The sequence below is a fragment of the Cydia fagiglandana genome, chromosome 20 (genome assembly GCF_963556715.1).
Source record: "Cydia fagiglandana chromosome 20, ilCydFagi1.1, whole genome shotgun sequence".
Taxonomy (NCBI): domain Eukaryota; kingdom Metazoa; phylum Arthropoda; class Insecta; order Lepidoptera; family Tortricidae; genus Cydia; species Cydia fagiglandana.
Genome location: NC_085951.1, coordinates 13677910 through 13690525, shown reverse-complemented (window position 1 = coordinate 13690525; position 12616 = coordinate 13677910). Strand labels below are relative to the sequence as shown.

Genomic DNA, 12616 nt, shown 5'->3' with positions numbered 1-12616 from the left:
TATCTAGAAGTAATTAGCTATAGTCAGACCGTAAAAAGTCTGCAGCGATTTTGATAGCCCACGCAGTGCAAGTGTTATTTTAAACGTCAAACTTCTACGAAATTATGACGTATAAATAACACTTACGCTGGGTGGGCTATTAAATCCGCTGCAGACTTTTATTGGTGCGACTATATCTATGATTCATTCAAAAGAACTCCAGTGTTATATTCAACGTTACATAACATGTAGAAACTGGACTAACTGATACAATGAATGTTTAGAGATCGTTTTCGTCTTTATGCATTGTTTAAGCAGTGTGTCATATTCCCAACCTTTCGATGAAAGGCGATGTATCAAATATATTCTATACATAAAGGGGCCCACTGACTAACTGTCCGCCGGACGGTATCGGCCTGTCAGTTAGAACAAAATTTTGGCAGTTCCGAACAACTGACAGGCCGATACCGTCCGGCGGACTGTTAATCGGTGGGCCCCTCTTAAACGAAACCGCATATGAAGTGTTGACCTACTCTAAATTTCACTAATAAAGAGCTGCTATACGCAGCTAAGGATATTAAGACACTAGAGAGGTTTGGTTGCATAACCGCGCAGGCCAAGACCATTTCGGAACCGAAAGAATTATGATGAAGACCATTAAAATGATAGTAAAAATACATATTTCAAACAGCTTTATGAAGACGATTATTTTTGTTATTAAAGGTTACAAATAACTTCCTTTACAGCAATATAGGTGTATGTATGAATTAACGCGTAGTAAAAAGACTTGAACTTTGTCTCTAGTACGTAAACAGACGGGTAAATTGGTCTCAATTCGCACTCGTGGGCTCACTTGACTCCCGACCCTATCATGGCACGACATTGCTCTGCGGCATACCATCATTATATGCACCTACAAACAGTAAGACATAACTGTACATCGGTAGATCTTATTACAAAAGGCACAAGGTCCACCGATGTACAGAACTGTGTGCGCGATGGTACTATGCATGTCATCATCTCCCTCGCGCTGGGTCGGGATTTTGTCACGTCTTATGGGCCTTGGATTCGCTGTAACTTAATATTATAACTTGGCACATGCGTTCGTCTTTAAGCGACTGCCATTAGCAATTCAGTTTAGGTCCTAAACAGAATCGCAATAAGGATATCATGGTAAGGCCCCTGGACGTTTTAAATCAAAGGAAAATTAGGCCACTTTTGCCTTACAACGTTTTCCTTCACTGAAGAGATGTAGAATGTAGATATAATGAAGTCGAAAAAAGGTCAGTTCCCGCTGAGTTTGTGGATTAAAGAATGAGAGCCACAAAGCATGGCGAAGATTATATTTTTAGAAATTTACTTTTTAGTTACTGTTACGGAACCTACCATCTGTAAGCATGGCATGGCACCTACCATGCCGCTCTGGGAAGCAACTACCTACATACCTATTTGGGGCGTTTGGTGTCGCTTTGGGGCCATGGGGGCCAAGTGCGCGTCGACTGTACGTGTACAAAGACTTGTCGGCGCGCCTAAATAGTATCGCCAATATCGCTATACAGCGGGGAAATACGGCCAGCCTTCTGGGCACCTTGCCCGTTGACGATACAATATTTTTATCTGTATGTTTAGTTTTATTATGTTTGTTAATTTCTTTCTTTGTTTTTATATATAAAGCGACTTTCTTTTATTATCTCTCATAAAGCCATCGTCATATTTATTTTGTCTAGACTAAAATTAAAAAGTCAAAGTCATCACGCTCTAGAAGACAAGATAAGGATAATAACTGAAATATGGTTTAATACTAATATAGCTCTATACATGTACTATAAGTTTTCTATACAGGATGTCATCACGGTCTGGTTACTTTTGAAAACTCGTATCTCACTCAAGTTTGACAGTTTATTTTCTTCGTAATCATAGTGCTGTCATTACGGTTAAAGAGGTTTTATGTTTATTAATTAGGTCTTATAGGGTGACCATGATTGTAGAGAATTAAATTTGCCCTCGCCAAAAAGTTAAAAAATAGGAAAAAGTGTAGTTGTTTCACCTAAATACGACGGTGATCGATCAATTATCAGTTACTGAGTGTGCAGGATTAGTCCTGCTCACGTCTCATGAATCACCCTGTATATACCAACACAAGGCGAAGTTCACAAAAGAAATTGTATAAGAAAGTATACTTTTCGTGTGAGTGTATGATTCTTGTTGTCCAGCCGGCGTATGGATGGCATTATCCAACCTTATTCACGTGATAAAATAACTGTCACTTTTTAACACCATGGGATAAATGTGACGGACACCGTTTTATCACGCTGTTACGTAGACAAGAACGACCATCATATCTGTACAGCACTGTATAACTCTATAAGATGCATACAAACCATAAGATGCATGCACGTGCATGTGTACAGTGTGTTTTCTGTAACAGGAGCAATAATTTAAACTGTAGGCTGTACTCCTCAAACTGACCAACATATGTTCAGCAACTTTTGAAAATAACCCATGGTTTGATTTTTATTACACTTTAAAGTTTATTCTAAGACGCAATGTATTGCAAATTTTGTTATGTTAAAAGCGTGACAAGTAACGTCAAACACACTGATGCCAGCGTACATTGAAGGCAATATTTATTTTGTATGAAAAAGAGGAAGTCTAAAGGATTCATAATTTTTAAAAGTTGCTCAACAAATGCTGGCAGTTTGAGACGTACAGCCTTTAGTTTAATTTATTGCTCCTGTTACATGAAGCACCTTGTATATGTATTGTTCGTTGATCGCTAGCTGTTAATACTCGTACTTCCAAGTACTTACCAATATATTTCAAAACAAAACACTCAAGCGCAAACAAAAAAAAAACTCGCTCATCTATCGCTATCGCGAATCTAATACTTACCTAATCCTAATACACATCAAGATCCACCCTTATCAGTACATAACTCAAAAACTGCTGAACGGATTTTAATGCGGTGTTCACCTATAGTTCGTTTTTTTTAGCATTAGAAAGAACTCCGCAGAAGTAAGCGTACAGTTTTTATGAGGCTCCTTAATTGTTAATAATTATTGAATTATCTAACGTATCATGGTCAATACATATAATTTACTTCAAATTATTACCGCTAAAAGTGCCGGATTTGGAACCACGAGCTTACTTCTGCGAAGTTCTTTCTAATGCTAAAAAAAACGAACTATATATCCTATATCGATAGAGTGCGTCGAAGGTTTAATGATTTGTTAAGGTTTTGTGTAAATTGGTTGAACTACACGCGAAGCCAGGGCGGGTCGCTAGTGTTTAATTAATTATTAATTATTCATAATTACAATAGGCGTTTGTTACGATACGACCGACCCACTTACATTGAACAAGGTGCCACTTATTAACTTGTTTGACATATAACGACGTAATTTATTGGAAAACAATCCGACGTCTAAGCCCTTTCATGTATGGAAGTTGTCATAATAATTTTATATACTATGATTAGACATTACGATAAGTGATAAGGGAAATTATAGGTTAGATGTGAAGGAAATAAAGTCTGGACCTTCAATGTTTACGGCTGTCGTTATAAATTAATTATCGTTTTTATTATGACCTCCGGAACGAAATAAATATGTATTAGATGAATGTACATAATGCAAAAGTGACGTTTTATGCCAGGAACAGGAATCTGACCTTCTGGCAGGCCTATGGAACTCTCCGCGCGAGCTCGGATTTATACCTACGAATCTGCTCCCGTTCACGGTAGAAAAGCAAGCCAGTTGGTTGCCGCACGCGCTCACGTACGCACGTCACCGCGCGCCGCACTGTCAATTTTTACGATAGTTACAAGCTACGTAGTAGTATTATGCTGAGTTGGGTCCATTTCGTGATGCACACTTATTGTTCTTTTCTGTTCTTGCTGTTGTTGTCTGTACATGTTCGTACATGTTTTGTGATCGTCACGAATAAAAATCTTTTATCTTTATCTTTTAGTAGATACCTACTATTGAATTTCTTTAATCAAACATGTAATGTTTATTATGTATGACAAATGTATAGTTTTAGGTATCTATCTATTTGAAATAGGTAGCAAATTTTTAATTTATTTTGGTAAATGTTTATTTTAACGACAGTAAGTTAACTTTACACCGGAAAGTGCCTACTTATTTTTGCTCTGGTTGACTTATAATTAATTACCTGTATTCATGGGGTTTCAATTATTTTTCTTTAGGCACTGGTCCCACCGCGAGCTAGTAAGCTATGAGCTATCGGCTATAAACACGAACAAAAGATAAGCACTCCCGTGGAAATAAAAGAGACACGGCGATATTTATAGCTCACCGCTGGGCGAGTAACTATAAATATCGCCGTGTCTCTTTTATTTACACGGGAGTGCTTATCTTTTGTTCGTGTTTATAGCCGATAGCTCATAGCTTACTAGCTCGCGGTGGGACCAGTGCCTAATTGTGTAACATTAATCTCTATCTGGTTTTAAATTATACGAAGTTTTAAAACTAATTCTTGCTGGGACTATTGCGCGGTTTATAAAACGGCGTAAACACTGCGGTTACTGCAGGGACATATGACCTTTTAAAATGACTATTTCGCAAATACTAACGCATAATTGGAATATTAGGTATAATTTAAGATTTAGCTTTCCTTTTATTTCACTCCGCTTTTTAAGTAGGTATTTATTTATCATTTCTAAGCGTCAGCAATGGACGGACGGACGGACGGACGGACGGACGAACAGCGAAGTCTTAGTAATAGGGTCCCGTTTTACCCTTTGGGTACGGAACCCTAAAAACAGAATAAAATAAATATTTATGCAGGGCAAACGTGATTCTTTTTGCCGTTTTTTGCGTAATGGTACGGAACCCTTTGTGCGTGAGTCCGATTTGCACTTGGCCGGTTTTTATGCCACCTATACATGTGCTATTTTTAGGCATAGCACACATTTCTGTACAAGAGTTTGCGCGATAAATTTGCATAGTGTGATGTCATTCCCTACGTAATTAGTTATTGTGACCAACTTTATTAGCTTAAGTTGAAGCTGGCTTATATAGGTAGGTACCTATTTATAGTGTATTTGTCTAAGATTACATTCATTTATTGGCATTTATGTCTATTGGAGACGAGATTTATGGTGTAAGACATTACACCGCCTGGAACGGAACACATTCAGTGCCGAAAACTCGACTATCGGGTATTTTATGATTTCGTTTCCAAGCCGGTCGACCCGATAGTCGGGATCGTGGTACTACAGCTTTATATGACGAAATTGTTGTGGCCTGGCGCGAATGTCTTGTTTGCTGATAGTTAGCTATTTTTGGGTACTAAGTTTCTAATTGTAAGTTTCTAACTTGAATAATACATATTATTTTATCTTAAACGGATTTGTTGTATTGCCGGTTAGTTATAATATAAAAACGTCCATTAAAATATGGAAAATAACCATAAAAACAATGTAGGTTAATAATATTTGTTTCGCTTCGAATGCAGGACTATAAAATGGATAAAATCTCATTATTCGCATTGTTTGAAGTGGATTATTTATTTCAGTACGTCAAACAATTGCAACAGAATTAAAGCTAAGCTTTATTATGGTATCTTAAACTGATAAAACCGCCTACAAGCAGTTTTGACGGTACTAAATCTTAAGCCTTCATAAGGCAGAATGGATATATTCCTATCACCTGTTTTTGAGCTTTATTTCAAAGTGAGAGGGCTCAATGTTTCATAATTTCTGACATCCATAAAAATAAATAATACTTAAATAAATATTTGGGGACAGTCTTACACAGATCGCAATACACTCGAAACTAAGCAAAGCTTGTACTATGGGTACTAGGCTACGATTACGATATATTATACTTATACATAAATGTATGTATAGCCGCGTACACGGTGGGAAGAAGCTGTTAACTCGAGATATTTTATTGAAGAAATTTGAACTTAAAATTAAATTGCATAAAGTTCAAATTTCTTCAATTTTTTTAGATAAACTAGACCACGGCCCGGCTTCGCACAGGTAGCTCAACCATTTTACACAAAACCTAACAAATTATACACCTAAACCTTCCTCAAGAATCAATCTATTCATAAGTAAAAACCACATAAAAATCCGTTCAGTACTTTTTGAGTTTATCGCGAACATACATATACAAATAATTTGGGGTCATCGTATACAGAAGGTGAGAAATGACTTCATCCTCTCTCCCAAGCCGGCAACCTAGTCCCAAATCTTCATCAGCGTCCTGAGGGGACTCAGAGGTAGGCAGAACCACAGAGGACTTAGACTGTCGCCCTAAGAGATTCTTCACTCAATCCTTAAGGGGCCCACTGATTAACAGTCCGCCGAATGGTATCTGCCTGTCAGTTGTTCGGAACTGTCAACTTTTTGTTCTAACTGGCAGGCCGATTCCGCCCGGCGGACTGTTAATCAGAGGGCCCCTTTATACAATCCAGGGCCAGGGCGGTTACCATTCTTTTACTTATTATTAAGTAATCAAATGTATTTTTCTCTTTTTAACTATGTCTTTCTTCTTTTTAATATTATACTAGCTGCGGCCCGCGGTGTTATCCGCGGTTAAGAATCCTATGTGTTAATCCAGGGTGTCAGCTACCTTCATACCAAATTTTATCAAAATTGATCCAGCCACTTGAGCGTGAAGAAGTAACAAACACCAACACTCACAAACTTTTCATTTTAATACTTAGGTAGTGTGATTTTTAATCATATTCAATTTATCCTCCTAAGGCTCAGCCATACAAATGAAAATCCCAAAATTTTCCACTGAAAGTTGAACCTATAGTGCAGGGAATAGAGTTGGTTTTTAATTGTTTGAAATTTTAAGGAAACAATAGAAATGCAACTCTGTACCAATTGAATATGGTTTAAATTTCATCGAACTGAAGAAGTACCATAGCTAGGACCTCGGGCCTTAGGAGGTTTACGAAGCCAAGTAACATTGTTAAAAAATAAAGACAAATAATAATAGAAGATAAGATACGATTTATTGTATTACTGTCTAGAAAGGTGTTGACAATAATAAAGTTAAGAACCAACAGTTTCCAGACATACTTTGGGTCCACAGTGGCACCCAAGCTTCTTGACGCCCGCGCGCCGCCCGAGAAAATCAAGTAGGTACAGTCAGCAGCAGAAGTCGCTATACACTCCAGGTGCTCAAAGAGAGGTAAACGTTTAAACTGTCAAAAAGTTGTTGACTGTCATGGTAGTATTTACTTGTGAGCGCTCAACGTGTCACAAATATGTTAACAGTCGCTATTCATTAATTTCTAAACTTACAACAAGTCATTGATACCTTAGCTGTCAAAAAACCAATGGTATCTAAGCGGTCAACGTGTCAAATATATCTGAACAATATGGAAAAATAGACTTTAAAGCATACAAGTATGGTCGAATATTGAATAAAAGATAGCCATGCTAATTTCAGGTAAAGCGTTTTGACAATCATCGAAAGCAGTACAGTCTTGTCATCACATACATCTATCTCACGTTTTGCCCTTCAACCATTTGACAGGAGCCTCTCGGTCAACTTACTGCAAACTATTTCTTTTAACAGAATCGTCAGGACGAATGACACATAGCAAAAGCTAACTGAAGCCGAATTTAGAGCCTATTGTCAAGGCACGTCGTGGTCTCAGTAACAGGCGTTTGCTTTTCAAAGCAGAGACCGCGGGTTCAAATCTCAGTCGTACGCACCTAGAGATTACAGCTTTTTTTTTTTGGGTTTCATTTCTATTATTAATTTGTGTCTTCTGGTTTTATGTTAATTTCGCATTAGTTTATATAATTTTTGAAGATAATGTCACATGTAGCGTGTGTACGACTTTCTATCAGGACGTTGTATAGGTTTGAACCCGCAGTGGGCGTTACTTAGATTACTCCTGTGCGGAATGCCATTTGATATTTACTACTCAAAAATCACGTTTGTTGTATGGGAGCCCCACTTAAATCTTTATTTTATTCTGTTATTAGTATTTCTTGTTACTTATATCTTATATCAGTTTGGGTACGGAACCCTTAAAATGCTGGTCTCTTCGAAAACTGACTAAATTAAATTAAAGGATATGAAAACAATGCATTTTATTTATTTCAGACATCATGTTTCATAGTAACATTTATTGCTTAAGACCTACACAATCGATATCTAAATAGAAATAGTCTTAATTTTATTTTTCAAAACGTTCGGGGTTCGATTCCCGAGCTGAGTACACATTTTTTTTAATGTATGAATGCAGTTTTTCGTGTTACTAAAATCGATTACATGATTCCTAAGAAGAGATCGGTGTATATCTTATAGTATCAGATTTTCCCATACTGGCCAATCTAAATGGGCCACCCTGTATAGTATATATTTACTACAATAAGTGGGCTAAATAAATATATTAACATGGTATATAATATGATCAACGGTTTGGAAGAACAGCCGCATATGACAGTTAAAATAAAAAAAACCGATCATTCTAGTAGAACCTACTTATTTATTGTATAAGTTTGACACTTAACGATAAAATACTTCTTTAAGAAAGGAGGTATCAATTCGTAGTGCTACAGTATTTATTTTAAAGTTAAACAGATAAAATGTTGATGCTTAGTTACCATTGAAATAACAACTGCTTAGCAACTGGTGGCACCCTGGCTGCTGACGTACGTGATTGGCAGTGCGTGTAGGTATAAGACAGCAGCTTGAATTTGATTGCTTAGTTACCACTGACTTTTTAACCGTTATTGTCATTGTGATTAAATAAGGGTGTATGTGTTAAAGAAAAACTCAGAAGTTAAGGTATTTGTGACGAACTGAAAGCCTACGTGAAAATGACATCTTAGATGTCCTTATTTTTGTGACGATTGAAGTGTATATGTTTTCTTGGATACCTTGCCCGCTCAGGTATATCTGCTGCTGACTGTACGTGCAATAATTGTTTTATTTTAGATTGAAAATAGTTAAATGTATATTTAGTGTTAATGTTCTTAGAAGCATTATTTGGACAGTATTTTTTATAAACCCAGTTTAATATAAAAATATGGGGGTTTGTTTGCATTTCGTTACTACTAAAAGTTTATTATTTTAAGTATTACGTCATATTCATATTTTGTTACGGAACCCTAAAAAACCGGTATGGGTAATGAATTGGGAATCATTTATATAGGTACCTGATAACGACACCAAACTTTATAATCTGGTAAAAAAATATTTTGTATATTTTTTTCAAAAATGTTGACCGAGTAGTTTCGGCGATAAATGGTTATTTTTTGCCTATTTTCTGAAATAACTCTGAAACTGTTTATTTTAAAATTATAAAAAAAAACATATTTGAGTTTTTCACAATGAGCTCTTTCATTTGATATGTAACACGATATAGTTTGAAAATCTTTATTTTTTAATTTTCTCATTGACCCGTAACGTAAAGGTGGCCCCCATGTTTAAAACACATTTGTTTACGTTACATGTCCGTTTTTGGGTCACAAATTTTGGGTGTACCAAATTTCAACTTAATTGGTTAATTATTAGTTAATGTTTACCAATTTAATAACAAATCATCATTGCAGAATATTTAACGCGGTCAAACGCGGAAGTAACGCGGCAACACAACCGCTGCCAAAGGAAAACCACTCTTAACTCGTTAACATAAGGTCCAGATTTATTGTAGATGCCTTTGGCATTGAATTCTGCGCTGACGCTGTTGTCCTTGGTAAGTTTTTTTTTAATTAATTTATGCTTATCTTCGTAATGGCGATAAAATAAACAGTGGTATTACAAACATAACCATAGGCAAATTCGGGTAACTTTTTCTATGCCCTAGCATCCTAAATCCCTGCGTACAATTTTTTGTAGGTACATATTCCAAAATCTATTTTGAACTTTTATTGTGTAACTAAGGCTCACTTGCACCATCCCACTAACCCGGGATTAAGCGGTTTAACCGTCAACCCAGTGTCAAATTGTACTGGTAACCATAGTAACTCCAGGTTTAACCGGTTACGCTACGTCTTACGTAGGCGAACAACGCGCGAACGCGGCGCGGCGCGGCGCGGCAAAATCAATCCTTTGATGCCCATAGAAGTGTCCTACGTAAGCGATCTCGTTGCGAACGCGGTGCGGCGCGATTTGCACGCGAATGTCAGGCGGCGCGGCGCGGCGCGGCGCGGCGGCGGCCGCTTTCGCCGCGCCGCGCCGCGCCGCGTTCGCGCGTTGTTCGCCTACGTAAGACGTAGCGTTACCCCGGGTTAGTGGAATGGTGCAAGTGGGCCTAAGGGTTCCAATTTCAAAAACAAAACAATTGCTTCTGAATCTCAGGAGGATAGACAAGTCAGCAGCAGAAGTTGCTAAGATTACCTTGATACGCTCTTATTCTCTTAAACAATAAAGTCGCGTCAAGATCATTTTGAACACCTGGCCCGCTTAGCAGCTTTTGCTGCTGAATGTACCTATATATAGACGAGTATTTATAATATTTATATCACCTAGTTCTAGCCAGTTTTATTTGTATTTGGAAACTAGGGCTTAACAATGAAGCATTTTACGTAATTCTATAGTCCGGTCACAACTGCACTGCGACATACGCCCTTTTAACGATAAGATGCGCGTGCGCCTTGGCCGTGACCGCCGCGTTATCGCATACCAAGTGTCACAGCTTTTGTACAGTTGGCAGAAAAGTCATTGAAAACTAAATAAATAAGTAATACAACCTTTTATCGTAGACTGTATTTCTCAACCTAGTACCCTTCGATGAAAAAAAAGTTTTCTCCTTGGTACGAAATAGTTATTTGTTTTATAAGGGGGCAAAGTTGTTGTTTAACCGCTCGTGCTAATATTGATAACTGAGCAAGCGAAAGATTCCAAAATGGAATCTTGAGCGTTGCGAGGTTTTAAAGCACGAGGGTTAAAGAAAATTTGCTTCCGAGTGAAACACAAAATTTTTCACCACACCAAGCCGAAGCAAATATTAAGTGTAAAATATCAAACAAAATCAAATTCAAATAAATGTTATTAAATATTTATCATCCAAAATCATCATTTAAAGTCAATTCTACCAGCAAACATATATAAGAAAACAGTGAGCCCAAGCCAACCGTTGTCGTACGCACAAGCAGCGGCATCTGACCTGACGATCGTCATTACTGACGAGAAGTCGGGGAAGATCACCGCTGACCACTCCAACGCCATCCTCCGCGGGTTGCACCAAGCAATCGTGGAGGAGGCGAGGAGAAACCACGTAGGAGCCCGGCCACCCAAATTCAAGGGCAAACCCATCTTCGCTGAGGGACAGCTGAGGGTCTTCGCAGAAGACGAATACTCGGCCGCCTGGTCTCAGCGATGTGTCCAGGCCCTAACCCTGCCAGACATCTCCCTTAAGGCGGTTCGCCAGTCGGAGATGGCAAGGAGAATTAAGTGCGGGCTCCTAATACCCAACATCGACAACTCGTCCTGGGAAGACGTCCGTCAGGCAGCTGACGGACTAAGGTACCAGAACGAATGGGCCAAGGTCGGGTCTTGGTCCATTATACAAATACTACGGCAAGACCAGGGGTGGTTTGTCGAGTTCACAATCCCCGAAGACCTCGTCCCCGCCTTCATGGAGAGGGGGAGATCCCTGAACTGTGGGATGGGCAATGTCTACCTCAGGTTCAGGGGTCCCGGAGGCAAATACCTGGACCAGCCTCCCACCCTGCAAGGTTCCACCCTAAGGGTAACGGGAGTACAGGTCCCCAGCGAACAGGCCGCGGGCACCTCCGAGCAGAGCAAGTCTGTCTCCGGGGAGAAAGTTGCCCCCCTGCCGCTACCCAAGCCGACGATACCCGAACTCTCGGAGGATGAGCTCCTTGGCACTGGTGAGGGACCAGCCGGGTCATCATCCGAGGGTGAGGACTTGTCGGCTTGGATAGTGTCGGGGTTGGCCGACATGTTCAAGGAGGGAGGGGAAATGCAAAATGCCGCCCCCACCACCGACAACATGGACACCAACTAGTGTCATCCAAGCAAACCTCCAGCACAGCGTGGCCGCTACGGCCCAACTCAGACGCTGTCTGGCAGGTTTGCCAACAGCCGTTGCCCTCCTACAAGAACCATGGGCGGGCAATGGATACATACGCGGGCTGTCCGACACGAAAGGTAAGCTCTACTACTCCACGGTACATGCCGTCCCTAGGGCATGTATCCTAACTACTAACAATATTATTGCACAACCGCTCACTGAATTCTGTTCCAGAGACCTGTGTGCGATTAAACTACAAGTTCCACTGCCAACAGGCTGTCGCGACCTAGTCCTTGCCTCGGCGTACATGCCTGGAGAGGACGAGCCACCGCCTGCCGAACTACAACGACTGGTCAGCCACTGCGAGAGATCAGGCCTCGCAATAATCATCGGGGCCGACTCCAACGCACACCACCCACTGTGGGGAATGGAGACCAGCAACAACAGAGGTAAGACACTTGTTGAATATCTTGTGACTACTAATCTAAACATTCTAAATATAGGCGCTGAACCAACATTTGTAAACAAACGATGCAGGACGATTATCGACCTGACTCTGGCTTCGGAGGAGGTCAGTGAACTAATTATGGGATGGCACGTCTCCCAGGAGGCCTCCTGCTCAGACCATAGGTGGATTCGCTTCAATCTACTAGCATCT

General features: G+C 39.6%; 1 protein-coding gene and 1 long non-coding RNA gene across 2 annotated transcripts in view; one reads left to right on the top strand and one right to left on the bottom strand.

Moving 5' to 3' along the window:
- LOC134674500 (uncharacterized) overlaps positions 1-12616 on the top strand; it is a 104796-nt gene that overhangs the window by 3358 nt on the left and 88822 nt on the right. The gene's annotated exons all lie outside the window — the stretch shown is intronic.
- LOC134674492 (GPI transamidase component PIG-S) overlaps positions 1-12616 on the bottom strand; it is a 91295-nt gene that overhangs the window by 23208 nt on the left and 55471 nt on the right. The window lies entirely within an intron of this gene.